Source organism: Toxotes jaculatrix, chromosome 8, assembly GCF_017976425.1.
Source record: "Toxotes jaculatrix isolate fToxJac2 chromosome 8, fToxJac2.pri, whole genome shotgun sequence".
NCBI lineage: Eukaryota > Metazoa > Chordata > Actinopteri > Toxotidae > Toxotes > Toxotes jaculatrix.
The window spans coordinates 27,875,123-27,893,610 of record NC_054401.1 but is presented as its reverse complement, the minus strand read 5'-3'; positions in this window follow the sequence as shown (position 1 = coordinate 27,893,610).

The following is an 18,488-nucleotide window of genomic DNA, read 5'->3' as shown; positions in this document are numbered from 1 at the left end:
TAACCTCGCTCCATAATTAAAGAGTCTGGTTGGCACAGTTGTGTGCGAGGTGCAGAGGGAGTGTGGGACAAGATAAAGCAGGATTGAAAGTGACAGTAACATTTTCTGCAGCACATTCAAACACACCACAGCTTGTTAAAAATGCATCTTGTTGTGGACCAACAGCGTGGCTTTACAAAGCTCCTCATCAGGCCATTTAATGGAAACCATGGGACATTACACAGACACACACCAGCGCAGTGCTCATTTAATTTAACAGGCTCTCAGAACACACCTTACACACACACACACACTTATGGCACAAGGAAACATAGTCATATGCTCTAGGGTAGATTGTACAGAGTAACAGGGTGAATGGGAACTATACAGTGTAGTGGATGTAGTGGAATGATTATGCATCACGCTTGAACAAATGAACATATATTTAAATCATTTAGTATGACATTTTAAACAGACCTGTGCAATCCCAAGGTGTCGTACATTAAGAGAGGGAACAAAGAGTTTCAGAAAAAGACATTTTGTTGAATATGGTTACAAAATAGTGACTTTACATTATTCTGTTGTTCAGTTTATCCAGTGTTTTTAATGTTTGTTGACAGAACAACCATCAAAATGAACCTGTCTGTCTGCTTAAAGTTGCTAACAAGTATTATGTGTGTCTAAGACTGATGTACTGTTTTCAATTCAATTCAATTTTATTTATATAGCTCCTTCCACAATCAAAATTGTCTCAATGTATGTTTGCTAAAACTACAGTGAACAGTATTTATACATTTGAAATGACTGAGTTAATGGTAGATAATAGTATTGTGAGACAGACAAACACATTGTTTATGTCTTTCGCAGTCAATGCATACTTTCCTTTTTGGATAATTCTGCCTCCTTTTATCTTTGCTCCTCTCGTCTGTGACCCTTGAGTCACCCAGGTACATCCATGCAGAAATCCTTCAATGGGCATCTGGAACACCTTCACTGGTTATGTGTTTATGGAGTGGTCACTGCAGCTGATCTGTTTGGACTGGAGCGGCCTAGTTTGGAAAACACTGCAATATTAATATTATTGCATTATGCAATAATGCAGCAGGCAAACTACCCATGGGGACAGGAGTAACAGCACCAGTTAAAGCTAATACAGTAATAATTATTAGATATACTGTGCGTACTGTATAATCTAAGTGATGAATCAATAACAAAGTAGTATTTTGTCGGCTGTGTCCTTTTTAGTCCAAAAGATTCTTCTATTTATCTTTTATTTTCCTTTCAAAGTGCATCTTACCTCATTTGATGGAAAGGAGAACCCCATTATTTTTCTTACACAGCCTCAGTCGTATCGTGTTATCTCTTTTCAGACACAGCCATGACATTGGCAATAAATATACAATTAGTGCAACAAACATAACACACTCAGTTATTTATGGTACATCTTCAACATACTCTGGATTAATTAAAACAAACATTTATCTCACAAGATGAAAACTTTCCTTTGAGGTTCTGCTCCATGTTGACGTGATTGCATCACATCAACTGCACATTCATGTTGCAAATCTCCTGTTCTAGCACATCCCAAAGGGGTTCTACTGGATCCAGGTCTGGCGTGGAGCATTATCCTAGAAGATGATCCCATAGAAGATGGTAAACTGATTGGTATTAAGGCCCAAAGTGAACCAAGAAAACATTCCCCACACCATCACACCACCACCACCAGACTGGACTGTGGCCTCTAGGCAGGTTAGGTCCATGGATTCATGATGCTGACTCCAAATTCTGACCGGACCATCTGCAGCCTCAGCAGAAATCCAGATCCATCAGACAAGACTCTTTTTTCCAGTCTTCAACTGTCCAGTTTTGGTGAGTCTGTGTCCACTGCAGCCTCACATTTCTGTTCTTGGTTGACAGGACTGGAAATGTCTCCTGCTTTTGTAGTCCATCTACCTCAAAGCTAGATGTGTTGTTCATTCTGAGATGCCATAGTTGTAAAGAGTGGTTATCTCAGTTACTGTAGCCTCTCTGTCAGCTCCAACCAGTCTGACTAATCTACCTTGACCTCTCTCACCTGTCCTCAAAACTGATTCTCACTGGATGTTTTTTTTTTTTTTCCTTGCGCCATTCTGAGTTAAACTCAAGAGTCTGGTGTATGTGAAAATCCCAGGAGATCAGCAGTTTCAGAAATTCAAACAAGCCCGTCTGGCACCAGCTATCTTGCCACAGTCAAAATCATTGAGGTCCCATTTCTTCTCTATTCCAGTGTCTGATATCTGCAGGATTTAATGTGACCTAATTAGCTCTATCACTGCACTAATTTCTACTAAAAAATCATCAAGATGTTGCAATTCAGAGGTTCTTCACTTGTATTGCTGCCAGTACATGTGGACCATGTAGTGTTCCCCTCATACTTGAACTTTGTGTATCATGGCTTTTTGATCAGATGATTTCCTTCTATATTTTGATATTTCTATATTTACTTCTATATTTTCTTCTTCAACATCTGGCTGTCAAGTCTGAATACTCCAAGTTTACTTGCTTTGCATGTTCAGCTGAACAGCTAAATCTGCATTTAAAAATGATTCATGTCCATGTTGAGGACATGAAAATTTAATGGTTCCTGTCAATGCTGTCATAAACTGACTTTTATGCACAGCTGTGTTGACATACTTTTAACCCCGGTTGTTTCAACTATATATTTTGGGGAGCTGGGTATAAAGCATACTGAGAGAAACTTGTACTTCTGTACCTGGTCAAGTGCTGGAATATACAGCCCGGGTGCGTCTGGGTCCGTTGCAGCCTATGGATCATCTCGCTAGCTGGACTATCTCTTACCCCGATTAGCATTGTTTGTGACTCAGTCCTAGAAAGATTCTAGGAGTAAATCTCTGTAGCTACTCTAATGATCCTGACTCTAACTTAAGTCTCCTCTAAAAGAATGACTCTATAACCACCACTTGGTCTCTTATTGCACCCACTCTTGTTAGAGAGGGAACTGCTGCGTTTAATGACACAACCCCAAATGAAAACTGCCTCATCCCAGAACCTGCACACTCTATTGATAACAACTTACTCCACTATAAACTATAGTCATATCCCTGTCATAATCAGTGATGTTGTTAAACATAAGAACCACAACTTTCAAATTCAGAATTACCTTATCCACATTAAGCCCTTCGTTTTTCCATCCCCTGACATTTCAGCCAGTTCATCATTGCGATAGGTCTAAGTTTTTCAGAAGCTGAAAAATTGTAGATCTGTTTACTTTGCTGCTCTAATTGAAAACAATATATCCAACCCCAAAGTGTTGTTTAGGATTGCGTTACTTGTCACTGGTCCTCCCCGTGCCAGATATTGGATGCTGCTCCTGCGAAATGCAACAAATTTCTTTCCTTCTTTTCGCAGAGGATCTCTGCTATTAGCTGTTGAATTTTGTCCCTGGGTTCTCCAGTTGGTTGGATGAGAAGCCCTGTGCAGTTTCCTCCTGCTCATTCAATCCAGTTTCTCCATCCTTACTGTGTGACTTGATAATGAAAATGAAACTTTCAACCAGGACTTTAGATATTCTCCCTTTATTTCTAAAGGATATTTTAACACAGTTTCTCCTTCTATTCAAATGCAAATTTTAAACAGTGCTCTCACCCCGTTCATGCTCTTGTTCAACCACTTTTAAAAAAGCCATCTTTTGATTCTTCTGACCTTAACAATTTTAGACCTATTTCTAAGCTCCCATTTTTAGCTAAGGTTGAGGAAAAGATAGTAGGAGGCCAACTGCTTGCTTTTATTCATGAAACTTAAGTTTTTGAGAAATTCCAATCTGGTTTTAGAATAAAAATTCTTAAAACTGCACCTCTCACAGTCGCAAATGACTTATTGCTGTCAGCTGATGCTGGCCATAAATCCATTCTTGTTCTTCTGGTTCTAAGCACAGCATCCAGTACCAGTGATATCCTCATGATATCTTCGTGGATTGTCTTGAGACTTTTGATATCAGTGGCACTGCTCTGCAATGATTCCTACATGAAAGACAGACACTTCTGTATTGGTATTGCTGATTCTAGGTCAGCTACAATGGCTCCAGTCCTCTTCTCCATTTACATGCTCATACACAGATAAAATATCAATTTTCATTTTTATGCTTACAATACTAAACTATGACCCTGAAAACACCTCACGGAGCACTGCTAACCTGCCACCCTGCTAAACTACATGATATCCAGAAGTGGATGTCACAGAATTCCCTGTAGGTAAATGCTGAAAAGACAGAGGTTTTAACTGTAGGTCAAGACAGTACTCAGCATTGCAGAAGTCTTGGTGGCATCTTTGATCATAAACTCACTCTAGATAGTCCTGTAAAATTACTGGTTCAGTCCTGGTTTTAGGGTGACTGCAGCTCAGGAGGTAGACCACCAGTCATAGGGTTCAATCCCTGTCCTATCCCTGCCCATGTGTCCTTGGGCAAGATACCAAACCCCAAATTACCTCATCGCTGTGTGAGTGTGTGTTAGTAAAACTGAAAAATCTCTCTCCCAGCTCCAGCTCATCCAAAACCACATTTACACCAATCCAAGCTTCTCTTCACTGGCTACCTCTTACTTTTAGAATCAATGTTAAGATTTTATCGATCACTTACAAAGTCCTGAGAGGCCTTGCCCCAAGCTATCTATCAGATTTGTTACTGCCCGATGTCCCTTCCTACTCCTTCAGATCATCAGCAGCATTGCCTCTGGTCAGTCCAAGGTCTAGTTTGATAAACAAAGATGATAGAGCATTTGCAGTCAGGGCTTCTAGATATTGGAATGAGAGATCAGGGCAGCAAACTCTGTCTCGTCTTTTAAATCACTGTTAAAAACCCACTTGTTTGAAATTACTTTTTGCGATTCAATTCAGTTCATTTTGCTCTATTTGTCTTTGTTGGTCTTAGTTTGTTTTATTCTTTTTATTTTAATTTTTAAATGTGTTTTGTTGAGAGCTACTAAAACAGTCCAGCAGATATGACCACATTAGTTTCTTGAGAACTGTTTGAAACCGCTGAGGGGTTTTCTAGTCTGCATTCACACTGTGCAGTGAATTGCCCTCTAAACTCTTACAAATCCTTGTTAACAAGAACTGTTCTTTACTCAGTAAATGTTTGTGCTTTAAATGGGCATGCCATGCTCTTTTTGTATCATAATATAATTCAAGTACATTTGAGTTTGTGCTTTATCTACACATAGTTTGGTATCATTAATGCTCATGGTTGTGAAAGTGATGAGTATACAGTTTTTTTTAAACTTATAGCTCCAGAAAAGGGTGGACTGCCTGTTCCCTATCTATTATTTCTGCCCAACTGAAATAATCTGAATTGTACTGTCACTCCACTCCCCTAAACACAAACCCAATTATAATGATTGGTATCAGACTATTAGAGGGAGGGCCACTGTCTGCTGTCCTCATCCTTCCCCTGAACCGAAACCAAATGGCATCAACAGCCCACGGTGCAGAAGAGAACCTTGGTTTGTGGAACACTTCAGTACAGTATGACCTAAATGTGTGTTTTGTGTGTCTGACTTTTGTGCAATCAGTTATACAATGTCACTGAGTGTACACGGTTGGTCGGGGAAATGGAGTGGGGATATCTCCTGTTACATGCTCAAGGAGGAAGACACATCAGATGAATATAGAGTGTATGTACAGGACTCATCCAGTCACAGCGAGACAGGACAGCTGGCACACAGAGGCATCAGCAGGACAACAGTTTGTCATATGGCAGCAACAGCACTAAAGTTTTTAGTTGTAATCATCAATATGACAATTTAACATGTCTAATTTGTTGATTATAGCAATTAACACCATTATGTGTAGAATCTGAAAGTGTCTGACCTTGGTCACACAGTTCAGACCACAGACCCAACATGAGATCCAACCAGGATCTTCCATAGCACACATTCTGTCCATGCTGAAAGAACAGATAGTACAGCAGTACCACAGGTTTCACCTTTAACCCGAGGAATACATTTGCTGAGTTCCACTTTCAGGAGTTACCCTATGAATACATTAGGGTGGCATTCACTTACTCTCCAAACTTGTTTCAAGTCATGGAAAAAGGACTCAAACCACTTTGGCACCATGGCACTAGGGTCTTTCTTACTTTGGAAATCCCTTAGTCATGTTCTGGTAGTCAGAGTGGACGGTTGTTTAAACTATTTGGCAACCTTTTGTGCTTAGCCTGGTGGGGGGAGCTTGAGCATGATAATGTAAAAGAGTAGGTGTGTGCATAACTGACATGGCAGTGACCTAGTAGTTCCTGTAGCTCCTCTTCTGTCCGAAAGTCATCGGCCTACCTACTCGTTCCTCCTCATTGCATGTTTTTTGTGAGACTCCTGCTAAGATGGTTTTTGCACTTGCTAAAACATACAGTTTATCATCCATAATGGATATCAAATCATGTGATACTTGGTACCTCATACATTTTTGCAATGTTGTGTCAATACTAGCTTTATTATTCTGAAGAATGAGCCCCTTGTCTGCAAACTGTCTTCCTTTTGTATCAGTGGCAGGCTTCTGCAGTTGTAGTAACTCAATTATATTGGCTGCCACAACCAGTGGAGCAAAAAAAGAAAGAAAAAAAGAGTCAATTATATTGATCCAGTGTTCATGGTTTTGTAATAGCGGTTTAAGAAAATGGAAGATGAAAAATGTATATAAATAATTACCAAGGAAGACAAAAACAGGCATATCATGTTCTGAGTCTATCAACATTATCCCCCATGTTCTTTTACATCATATTATATTATTCTGGCCTGGAGTCCAACAACAGTGGTTTAGGTCATAACAGTGTGTTATGGGTTTATGGGCCACGCTTCGATTACCACCACTGACAACTCTTTTAATGAGAAAGCCTCAAGGGAGCCTCATTAAAAAGTGAAACAATAAGCAGCATCCGCTGGTAAGCCTACAGTCCCAAAGGCTCACCGTGTCTTACCATCCAAATGAAACCATTAGTCACATTGTGTTGGGATGAATTGTTATATAATGGACAGTCACTTACATCCCCTATCATCTTCACTGCACTGAAGAGTAGACCATCCTCAGCTTTTAACCCTAGGTAGAACATTATGGTTTTGACTTTAAGGAGTACCCTACTATTTCACATCAAAGTATAATTAATCAGGAGTCTATGGAGGCCCACAGCATTTACTAAGGAAAACAAATTCAGAGGTGGTTTCTCGTTATTATCACATAGCTGCATATCTTATATTTCTCAATTTAGAATCTTATAATCAAGTGAAAACTGTCACAATTAGAAGGTAAGTTACTGAATTATGACATTTCATATGCGGTATTTTTAGTTAGATTTAATTATTAATTTAATAGATTTAGATTTAATTTTGACGTACAGTTAACTTGTAATTAGGAAATATTTAACTATTAAAAAGGAATAGACCAGTTATTATGTTTCAGCCCCTTCTAATCTCCGACACTTTACAGAAGCAATAACTAATACTGGGAGGTTCAAGTGTTTTGTTGCCTCAGTGTACATGGATCTGTCCACAAGAGGATGGAGCACACTAACATGATATGCAGGTATTGAGTGGAAATAAAACAAAATGTCACATTATCCTTCCAGAGATTCACCTGTAGGCTCCAAAAAGCTGGTGCCTTATAAAATCAAGAATTGATTTTGCTACAACTGTGATAGTCGGTTTGGTGACATGTGTGTTATTTTTATGGTAAATAAACTGAATTCTGCTGTCTCATACACATGTGTTATGAGAGTAGCGGGAAATAAAGTCCTAGAAACACTACAAGTATTTAAATCAAAATGCAAAACTTGAAAAGTTAACTTTTCTTGTTTTGTGTCAACCAAACTGCAGTCTCGCCAAAGTCTGCAGGCCACAGGGGTAATACCCACAGGCTAACAAGAACTGAATCTACAATCTGATTTTAGTACATGAAGAAATCTGGTTCGCCCCGAAGCCTCCAAATGGTCTCCTCAGTTTTCTTTGACGTTCAGGCTGCAGTTGAGCATGTAAGCGAGGACAGCGAGCGTGTACGAAAGCTGCTATCAGCAGTAGCTGAGTCGAGTACACGGGTTTGTAGTGCTTAACAGTCTCAGCAGATAGTGCATATGGCTAAGGTAAGCCCGGAGGGGAAAACATGTTTCAGTCATTTACCACCCACGCAGCTTAAAGCTGAACTTTTTTCACACAATGCTGAGTGCATTTGGAACACATTTAACTACTAAAGTTGAAATGCATGTCTGGCAGGTAGTTTGGTAACATATTAAAGCTGAGTAGGTGAGAACTGTTTAAAGTCCAAGCAAATGTCCAAGCATATGATTATTTGAGTATGTATGTACCATTGCAAACGCAGTATGTATTGAACTCACAAAAGTATCAGTAAATAGGAATTGTTTGTGCATTATTGAACAGCATTTCGAGCTAAGCATTTCACAAAGTATGCTGCTGAACCATGCTACACCCTGCAAACACAATGCTGTTGTTCTTTAACTAGTGGAAAACTATGTTAATTCCTCTGAGAAAAGAACATTTGAGCCACCCTGTCTCCTTAAACATGTGTTCATCCACAACAAATGTAGCCAAAATATGTTTGAGGCAATATTACGCTGCTCAAATACTTTTCCAACTGACAAAACCGACCTACTGAAAACCAAAAAAGATCATAAAGCTTTCACTGTCAATGTATTACATCTGTTTTCCTACTGTATCCATCCTTGTAATGAAACATGTGTGAAAGATGGAGTAATTTAAGAAGACTTTAAGTCTTAGTCTTAATCACTTGACGCAATGGACCACAATACAATGCCTGAAATTATTTGCTTGTGTTTCCTCTTGGATGACATTACTGACCGAGTTGTTGAGTTGTTGACACTAGGTCCCAATCACCAACTTGATGAACAACTGATCCTATTCCAGCAAATCAGATTTTTTTCCCCAACTTATTACAAAATAAAAATCTACTAATTGGGGAAGGTGAGGTTATGAATAAGCTATAAATTCCTCACAGCTTCGACAGAAGATGATCAGTGTAATAATGCAAGGATTAAATAAGACAGCACTGAAATATTCTGTCTCTAGTAACCATGACCTTGTGAAGCAGCATTCTTCCTGCCAGACTTGAAAAAGCAGCGTTATACAAAGAAGCCTCCTCAGACTTTGTTGAGCTGCAACAAAAGCCATTAATCGTAGTCAAAGTTTCCCGTAAGATTAAAGTGTTTCACAGAGAAGACCGCGTCTCCTGCATCCCCAGTCATTGCAGCCCGGCCATTATTAAACATTTATTTGCAGAGATACTGCACAAGAGCAAGTGTATAAAAATAATTACAGAGACAGAGCAGTGGCAGTGAAGGAGTGCAGGCCCTCACAGAGGACTTTTCCAATTAACTGACTTTAATGCAGCATAATGTGGTATTTTCCTCTCCCACTCTTCATAATGGCTGCCACCTGACTGCTGTACAGTCAATTAAAACATAATACAAATTAACTGAAGCAGTCAGCACTCCGTGATTAGGTTTCCACAAGACAATTAAATTTGAGAGAGAAAGCAGAGAATGGTAATTCATGATAATTTTTTTCTTCATTTCCTGCTGTCACATTAATTTTGTTATATTTAATGGCATGTCGCTTGTTACGGCAACTAGTTTACAGATGTTCATAATCATCTAGGTGTCTTGATTGTCCTATGTATATACACTAGGGAGGCTATTTTGTCTGTAGTGCAAATGTGCAATGTCTCGGGCTGTGTAGCACCACAACTGATGGTTGTTATAACCCCACGCTCATATGCACATTTCCACACAAACCCCTCTGCTGGAGTTTTGTCTGTATTATCTTTTTGGCAGTGATTGAGTGTGGCAGTAAAAAGGCAGTGAGAGAGACACGGGCATGTGGGATGATTGCCGGGTGGCTTTGCAGAGAGCCGAGGTAATTTCCCTCGCCGCCAACTCAACTCTGTCGTTTGTCAGCCACCACTTGCGCCGCTGGCAGCTATTGTGCCAACAGCAGTCAATCACACAGCTTATGAATCCGAGCAGTAGTCAATCGCCCTGCTTATGAAACCGAACAGCAGTCAATCGCTCAGTGAAGGAATCCATTGACACATCTGGTGGTTCCAGCTGGTCACATGAATACCTAGCGCCAGGACATCCTGGAGGCAGGCAGAGATAAATCGCAACCAATACCTCACAGGAAAATGGCTTTGTTTGACAAAACATTCTCCTCTAATCTGTCCATCTCCAAAATCACAGAGAGAAAAATTTAGAGATTTGCGACTATAGAATCAAAACACTGACAAGCCTTAAATAATGTAGCATTTTATACTATTAATAACAAACTTTTGTTGTTGTTTTAATTATCTATACATTAACACACAATGACAAAACAAATACATAAATAAATATAAGAAGAAACACCTTCTTTATTGGAGCTGATTGATTTAGGGAGGCTTCCCTAAAGCAAGGTTGCATCAGGGAGTATCCATTGTAAAAACTGATGCCAAATTAAATGTGCATGGTGATCAATGGTGGCGACGCCTAACTGGAGCAGCCGAAAGACAATAATATAGCTGATTCAATTAAAAGCAAATAATTAATACTCATTAAATGGCTTAAATGAGATTAGTGTTACTCTAGTTTCAAGATAACAGTACTTCACACAGATGTACAATATATATGGTTGTGGTTGACATTATTTTTCATCCACAGTAAAGCAATGAGCTAAATAAGTCAATAAGCAAAGCTGACATGTTCTGAGACTAGTTCTCCTTTAATCACGACAGCCACTCCAATGCTGATATTTTTGCACCAAGTGACATTTCACTCAGAGACACTTGTGTCCATTTATAGCAAATGGTTGTACAGTTTGATTTTAGTGAAAAGGCTCTTTGAGGGAGCTCTCAAATAATCTGAGATAGTGACTAAGATTATACTTGAAGAACTATTCTCATCCTTAACACACATGTATGTATATGTTAAAGATGAGTGGGCAAGAAAAGGAGAAAGCCATTGATGGTGTTGGACTCATGTGTGGGTATTTGGCTAGTTCCTGTATATACCAGTGGATTTGTGTCGAACTTGCAAAAATATCAGTAGGAACTATTTTCTTGCTCATTTTGGGACAGGGCTAATAAGCAGCAAGTTATTGTAAAAGTGATAGAAGTGTTGCATTATAAAGGCCAAGGTGCACCAGTATGAATATAATTGGATGTTACTCATCTTGAAGCCAAGCAGCTGGTGAACGAGCTAATGGTGGTGAAGCATGAGTGAAGCAGCTGATGTCAATCAGCAAATGAGAGTGCAGCCTCAGTGCTCTGCCTGAGCTAACACAATGCTCTGCAGGGGAGAAGATTTTTTGGAACTCTTTTGTCAGGTAGAAGGTTTTCCAACCAAATGTAAAAATGTAAAGCAAATCTTAACTGAGTGGAGAAAATCAGTAAAATGTAAGAAAATATGGATCCGCCTCAGCCAAGACTGGAACCTCTTTCTGTGATATTTTTTTCTTTTTGTTTTTTTAATTCATAATATTTTATAGTGCCTATTATCAGTTTAAAAGTTTACATTAGTATTAGTATTAGTAATTTAGTTTAATTCCAGCTAGTTTTTAAGTGATGCCAATCGGTGTGTCATTGACAGACATTTACTGTCAGTTAGTTCTTTGCAAGGAGGGTTAAGAATATCTTATCTTCCTTTATAGCTAGCCATCTAGCTACAAAATGATCACAAGTGTGGGAAAAAAAAATCAACTACTAAATCAGCAATTAAATACATATTCTTTGATCATTTAAAAAAAAACCTGAAACTAACTAACTGCATATAGCAAGTGTCACCACATGTTTGATGCCGGCTAAAAAACAAACCTTCTTGAGACTAAGATGAACAGTTTAGTCTGTCATATCAGGATAATGTGTGGCACCAAAAACAGACACTTAAATACAGCAGGAAAAAAAAAGCTTAATTTGAATGGATGGATGCACAACCTTCCTGTGTGCAGGACAACTCCTTTTGTGCTTCTGCTAACACTGCAGTCATTGAGTGAGGTTAATGATGAAGAAAGTGGGGTGATGAGTCGGAGAGCGGTCGGTTCCCTGGTCTGGGAAAGCTTGCCTCCACCACCTGTTACCTCCGCCTTGGCCTCCTCTCCTGCAGCCTGCCTATGGAGGATAACACTGGCCTGGCTGCCTTCCCACTGCAGTGGTTGGAGGTTAAATGGATTCCACCCTGCTGGTCTCTTATCATAACTGTCTGCCATTCTGTCAGAGCAGACCGCAAATGCAATTCCCTAAACCCTGGGGTAGACCAACCAAGGCATCTGTTACATTTAATAAAGTGCTGACCTAAATTTAACTCTACGCTCTGCTATTTATGTGATCCAGGGGGACCGGGGAACCAGGGAGAGGGGCTTTCTTTTGTTTATGAGTGCTGTCTTAAGGTGCCTGTAAATTCATCTAAAAGTCTCTGCGTAGCAGTGTCACACAGATGCTGAGATAGAGGCAAACACAGAGGCTGAACATCATAATTCACAGGGCATTGATCGTCAGTTATATGTACACACAAGTCCCTTAAGGCATTTGTTGATTTCTTGCCTTTGCATTTAGTATCACCAACAGGAAATGCACTGACAGCGGTTGGACTGATCATTGGAACAGACAGACTGTTGTTGAGATCAAGGTTAGAGGATCTCAAAATCTCAGACTGCTATGGCTATGTAGAATGTAATTTTTATAGTCAAATGCTTATTTCACTCATGGAAGAAATAATTATGCCCATAAGTATTAATACCCGGGCAGCTGCACTTTTACATCTTTTTACATCTTTCCTGGTTGCTAGACAAAAAAAATTGTATGGTCCACGGTGTGTATTCAGCACATTTCTGGTTGTATCACCTCAGAGGATGGTTCCTATTTGCTACAATTCACAATTAACTCAAAGCCTGATTCCGACATTTACCCTTCATGTGCTCTTAACTGGAAAGAAAGGAGAAAGTGGAGAGAAACCTGCAGAGGAGAAGGAGCGGGGGCAAAGAGCTTCCAGTCTGCCGTGTAGATTTACTGATCTGTCACGACTTTATGTGGTCGAAATGGAAAAGAGAATTGGGCTATGTTTACAGCACCATAAACCTTTCTTTTAAACCCAAGGACTTGGCCACCCTGAAACTGTAGCGTAGCACCTATAAAACTGAGGCTAACGCCGTCTTTTAAATCTGATGAAACATTTATCGATTCTTTTTAGATCTTGTTTTATTTGCTCCTCCTCTCTCACCTCTGGGTTAATAGAAGCGAATCAGAGGACAGGAGAGATACTGAGATTGGTGAAGGTTTGCATTGCATTACACAGTGGAAGACAGAGAGGATTAAACGAGGGATCTGCTGGAAGGAAGGAAACGTCAGTTTGATGGCTTGATTTTGGTTAACATCCTTCTGCAATTCAACGATTAGAAACTGTTGTTTCACATCACGTGTACCTATAAACCATCATCACACTCATCATTTTCATCGTCATCATCATCAAGTGGCAGGAAGACAATGCTTGATTTAGTTAACCGGTCATTGAACAATGAGCATGATGTGGATTTAGCAGTTGGACAACAATGGAGCTCAATGGCACAGAGGAATAAGAAACATCAGGTTTTGGATGCACACACTATACTTAGAGCTGTTCTTCTTTAGAACATCACCAGGGTTGGCTTTTAACTCTATGGTTTGGTCACAGCACTGTCAAAGGTTTGTATGGCAAGTCTGCTCTCACATTCTTCTTCCTTCCCACTGATTGTTCATGCTCTGCACACTGCCTCTTATTATTTTTTCTCTCATTCTGTCTGAATAGAAGAAGAGACAAAATGGATGTCTGAGGAGGCTTGTTATGAGAAAGGGGGGGGGGGGGGTGTTAATTTCAAGAACTTCAGAATTAGGCTTTCTACTACAATTTACATCCCCAGGTCTTCTTACCCTCATTCTCATTTTATTGTTACATCCTCACGGACATAAATTTCATGTTGCAGACACTAATAGCAGACGTGGCTGGACTCCCTACAGTGAGCTGATGGGCGGCCGTTGTTTCCTTCTAATAAACTGCTTGGCTCAATTTAAAAAAGTTGAGCCATTTTATAGATTCTATTCAGCTTGTATAATGGGTATTTAGAATATGTAATTAATCTATGTCAATAAGTACAATATAAATCATCTGCTTAAAATATGTTGTTTATTTTTGCTGCCCTGCATTGATAAGGAATAAAAGAAGGCTCTCCTTTTCCTCAGTCACCTTTTGTGAAGCCTTTCACTTTTTACTACCATCCAACAATGAATGTTTAGTCCCTTTGACAGACAGATGGAGTCTTTCACTGAATCTGAGTAATGCAAGAGAGTAGTAGTACTCTGGCACATCAGTGAAGTAGACAATGCTTCACTTCTTTATTCGCTTGGCCCCACAAAAAGGACATTAAGGAGGGACAGTGGACCCGCCTTGGTCCATCTGTCTGTTCATCTGTCCATCCCATCCAAACTCTCACATGCTACTTACAGGATTTTGACCAGACTTGAGAAAACTATGTTTATCATTGTTTCATTCCAGCAATGTCAAAAACAGTGAATGAGTCCATGAAGGGTGTGACAGCATTTATGTAACTGTCTGTCATGCAGTGTGTCCTGGAAGTTCTTATGAGATTTTCATGGATCTGGTGTGGGACTGATTCATCTGAGTATGACTTGTCTGACATTTTTGCTGTTCTATTGATACTGTGTCTCCATCTTTGGTGCTTAGTGCTAATTGCTGTGTGACCATGAACTGGGAAAAGACATGTTCCTCTTTTGTGTTAAGTCTCGATGAGGCTGTGTGTAGAATCAGCTGTTGTGAGCACATAAGCTTATTTTTTAATAAAACTGTTGCAAAATAAAAGAATAACCTCCAGCTGAAATCTCCAGCTGAATTTTTTATTCATTTATTTTCATACATTCAGTTTATACCATCAGTTTACTGATGGTGTAGACTAATATTAAAAACATCTCTCAATAACGCAGAACACCTGAATTAGTTTCTATAAAAAACTGAACATTATAACCAGAATTTATTGCAGGGCTGTTGTGTTAGACTCCATTAAGGGTTTCCATGGACTAGTGGCCACTAGTTGGTGCTATTGAGCAGAGTGCTCCATGTGCATTAGAGACTTTAACATTCAAATTCATGCGACAGTTTAAAACATGCCTTTCTGTACTGTGTGATCTCTGAGAGGGCAGTCACATGGCTCAAAACAAAGGAAGCTATGACTCACCAGATGAACGGTGTCAGCACTGCTGTGTCCACCAGAATCAGTGCCAGAGACCAGCACATCAGCTTACAGTGGTAGACAGTGATGGCAATAGTTCTATTAAGTTTTTATTGGGGCCTCTTGGCTTGGTTCTTTGTGTGAGTGAAAGATTGACCTCTTTACACATTACATATTTTTATGTGCTTATGCTGCAGACATCTTTTTTCCCAGTGACACTGATTGTTAATGTTAATCTCTTTCACTTTCTTTTGTTGGTCCAAAATATTATGTTTGTTCATGTTCTCCATCCTCAGGCAGTGCCATGAAAAACTACACGGAAAAAAAAAAGTTTTGTTGAATTAACATATTGTCATGGTCCGTAAAATATGACTTGTTATGTTTGGTCTCGTGTCTATGTTGTCTTGTGGTTTCCTGTTTTATTTTGAAATTATTGCCTTTGTGTGTCTCGTCTCATTTTACTTCCTGCCTTTGTCTGGTTTCCCGCCGTTGTGATTGTCTTCCCCGCCCTAATTGTTTCCACCTGTTTCCCCTTTACCTGTTGTGTATATATAGTTTGCGTCTCCCCTTGTTCCGTGCCAGTTCGTCTTGTCCTTTTCAAGTGAACCAGCGTCTCTTTATCGTCAATTCTCATGTCAGGTTTCGTGTTGTTCTTTTGTACTTTGATCTCGCTAAGTTTGCCTTGTTGCCTTGCCTTTTGTTTCAGTTTATTGTTTTCCTCGTAAGAGTGATTTTGTGTTCTCCTCACTAGAGTGATTTTGTGTTTCCTCGAGAGAGTGATTTTTTGTTCCTTTTGACATTTTGTTTCCTAGCGTTTGTTTCCCCGATAGGGCGATTATCATTTGCTAACTTGTTCAATAAATACTTCTTTTTTGATTTTACGTATTGGAGTTGTGCTTTTGGGTTCTGTCCTCGTTCGGCCGTGACACATATTTTACATATGTAGAATAAAACTAATTTAATTTAAACCACAATAACAAATTAGTTAATCAAGAATATATGAATTACATAATGAATTTAAGTAAATTAAACATGGGTTTAGTTAGAATTACTAAGGAAATCAGAGTAACAAATACTCAGAATTTTTTGTGCTGAAACTGCTTATATAATTCGTTTGAATTAAAATTGAGTAAATTCTACAAAACATTTTTTCAGTGTATTCATGACATTTAAGGACACAATTCACAAGTACAAGTGCCTTAGATTTGACAACAATGAAAGTAAATAACACTGTGGTCACTGTGATGGTCCTGCCACACAATTAAATTGTGAACTCAATGAAGATGAAAGCTTAGTTTCATTGTTGTCTACTCAAAGAGTAAGGGTAAGATGACAAATGTTCAAGTCAGGCAAGAAGGGGTTAAGGAAATCTAATAAACCAATAACATAAAACTACATATTGAATAATGTTGCATAACATAGTCATGTAACCAGGAGCTGTTTCTTTCTTTCTTTTTTTTTATTTTAGAATTTTGTGAATGAGACCTAACTTGATTTGAGTAAATGTTCTTGTCACTGTTTAGAGAGTAAAGTTGGATAAGATCCTATTAAGCTTATTTTGAACATTATGCAAGTTGCTTTTCATGAGTTGTGGAGCACTGTTGTGCCAGAAAGTGGCAGCATTGAACTAATGCCCTGGACAAAATATTAAAATGTTTTGCTATCAAGCTAGACACTTTTTCCTGGATAAGAATTTGAGTCTTTTGACTAATTCTGCTCAGTGGTTTTAGTGTCTGTGGTAGGTGAAGTACAAAATACGGGTTTCAGTGGAGAGGGTTCTTCTAAATCCTGACTGTAACTCACACAACATATTTGAACTTACTATATCATTTTCAGTCTGTTCATGACCAATGCTGAGACTTTCATTTAGCGCCACTTCTTTAATCAGGACTTCAGCCTCATTAGGAGTAAAGGTTTTTTATCTTCACCTCTTTTCCTTGTTCCATGTTGGCAGCAACAGGTATGCCACCAGAGGCTTTTAAAGGCAGGTGGTTTACCCAATGTGCTTGATTTGGGGTATGTGCTCATGTAAATGAGACTTGTAGTACACAAGCACAGTCATGGAGAGTGTTTATCACTGCTAGTGGGCATATGTACAAGTAAACCAATACCAGTTTTGCTGTGTGTACTGCCAGTTCCCAGCCACTGATTTAGAGCTTTCTAATTTTTCTAATTCTAAAGCTGCTCTGCAGCTGCAGCAGCTTAACGGACTGCAGCCATGCGCTGATGGCAGCTGTATTTAAAGACTGGCCCTGCAGTCTACTCTTACTCGCTAGATCATCGGTTCACCTATGTGGTGTAATGTTTGGCTGATTCTCCAAGCTTCATTTAAGTAGTTTCACTGGAGTTTTCTCCTTGTGTTGTTTTTTCCTGTGCACTCATCTGTTCTACCTGCGCCCCAGGTTCACCAGTACCTGTTTACCTGCAATCCTGCCACGCTCAGTGCCATCCCAGCCTCCTGTGGTCCAGAGAATTTCCACTCAGCTTGCTAGTTTGTCTGCTCTGCTCTGATGCCTAAAGACACTCACCTCAGCCTGCCCAGCTCTGTTGTCAGTTCTTGTTCTTCTACCTATTTTGCGTGGACAAGCCAATGTCTCTTTGTGGTGTGGCTGCCTTTAGACTGTAGGTGTAACAGGTAGTAACAAATTACAGTCTAATAATCAGAAATTTTGTACAGTGTTCAGTTTAACATCCAAATATAAGTTTTTAGAGTAAGCAAAATTGAATTTTTAAAGATGAGGTGAATGAATAAATTTTATGTCAAAGCCATGAAAAGTTCTCCACAGTTTAGTCCACTCTGACTGCTGTTGTGCTGACTTTGTGAAAAGTTTTTAAAAACCCAGCTTGGTATGGAGAAACGCAAGTAGCCAACTGTCATAAACTGTAAATAAATATTCAGCAATTCAGCCTTGAAACTCACCCTACTTCCTCTTGAGTTACATATACACATTCAGTCTGAATTCTAACTAAGAAAGGTCAGCATCTACCTTTTACTGTTTGTGAACCGTTGTGTTTTCTCTGTTGATTTGATATCTGAAATGTCATTCTATTTTCTATCCTGTTGATAAGTCATATGAAATGTTATTGTGTCTTTTGTTCAGTTTGTTTTGTGAAATGTCATCACATTTCGTTTGGTTTGTTTTTCTAATATATGGGTTTTTGTGAGATGTGCTCTGTGAAATGTCAGTGTGTTTTTTTCTTTACATATTTTTTAATGATTTTAGAATTTAGCAAAGTTTAAACAACAAC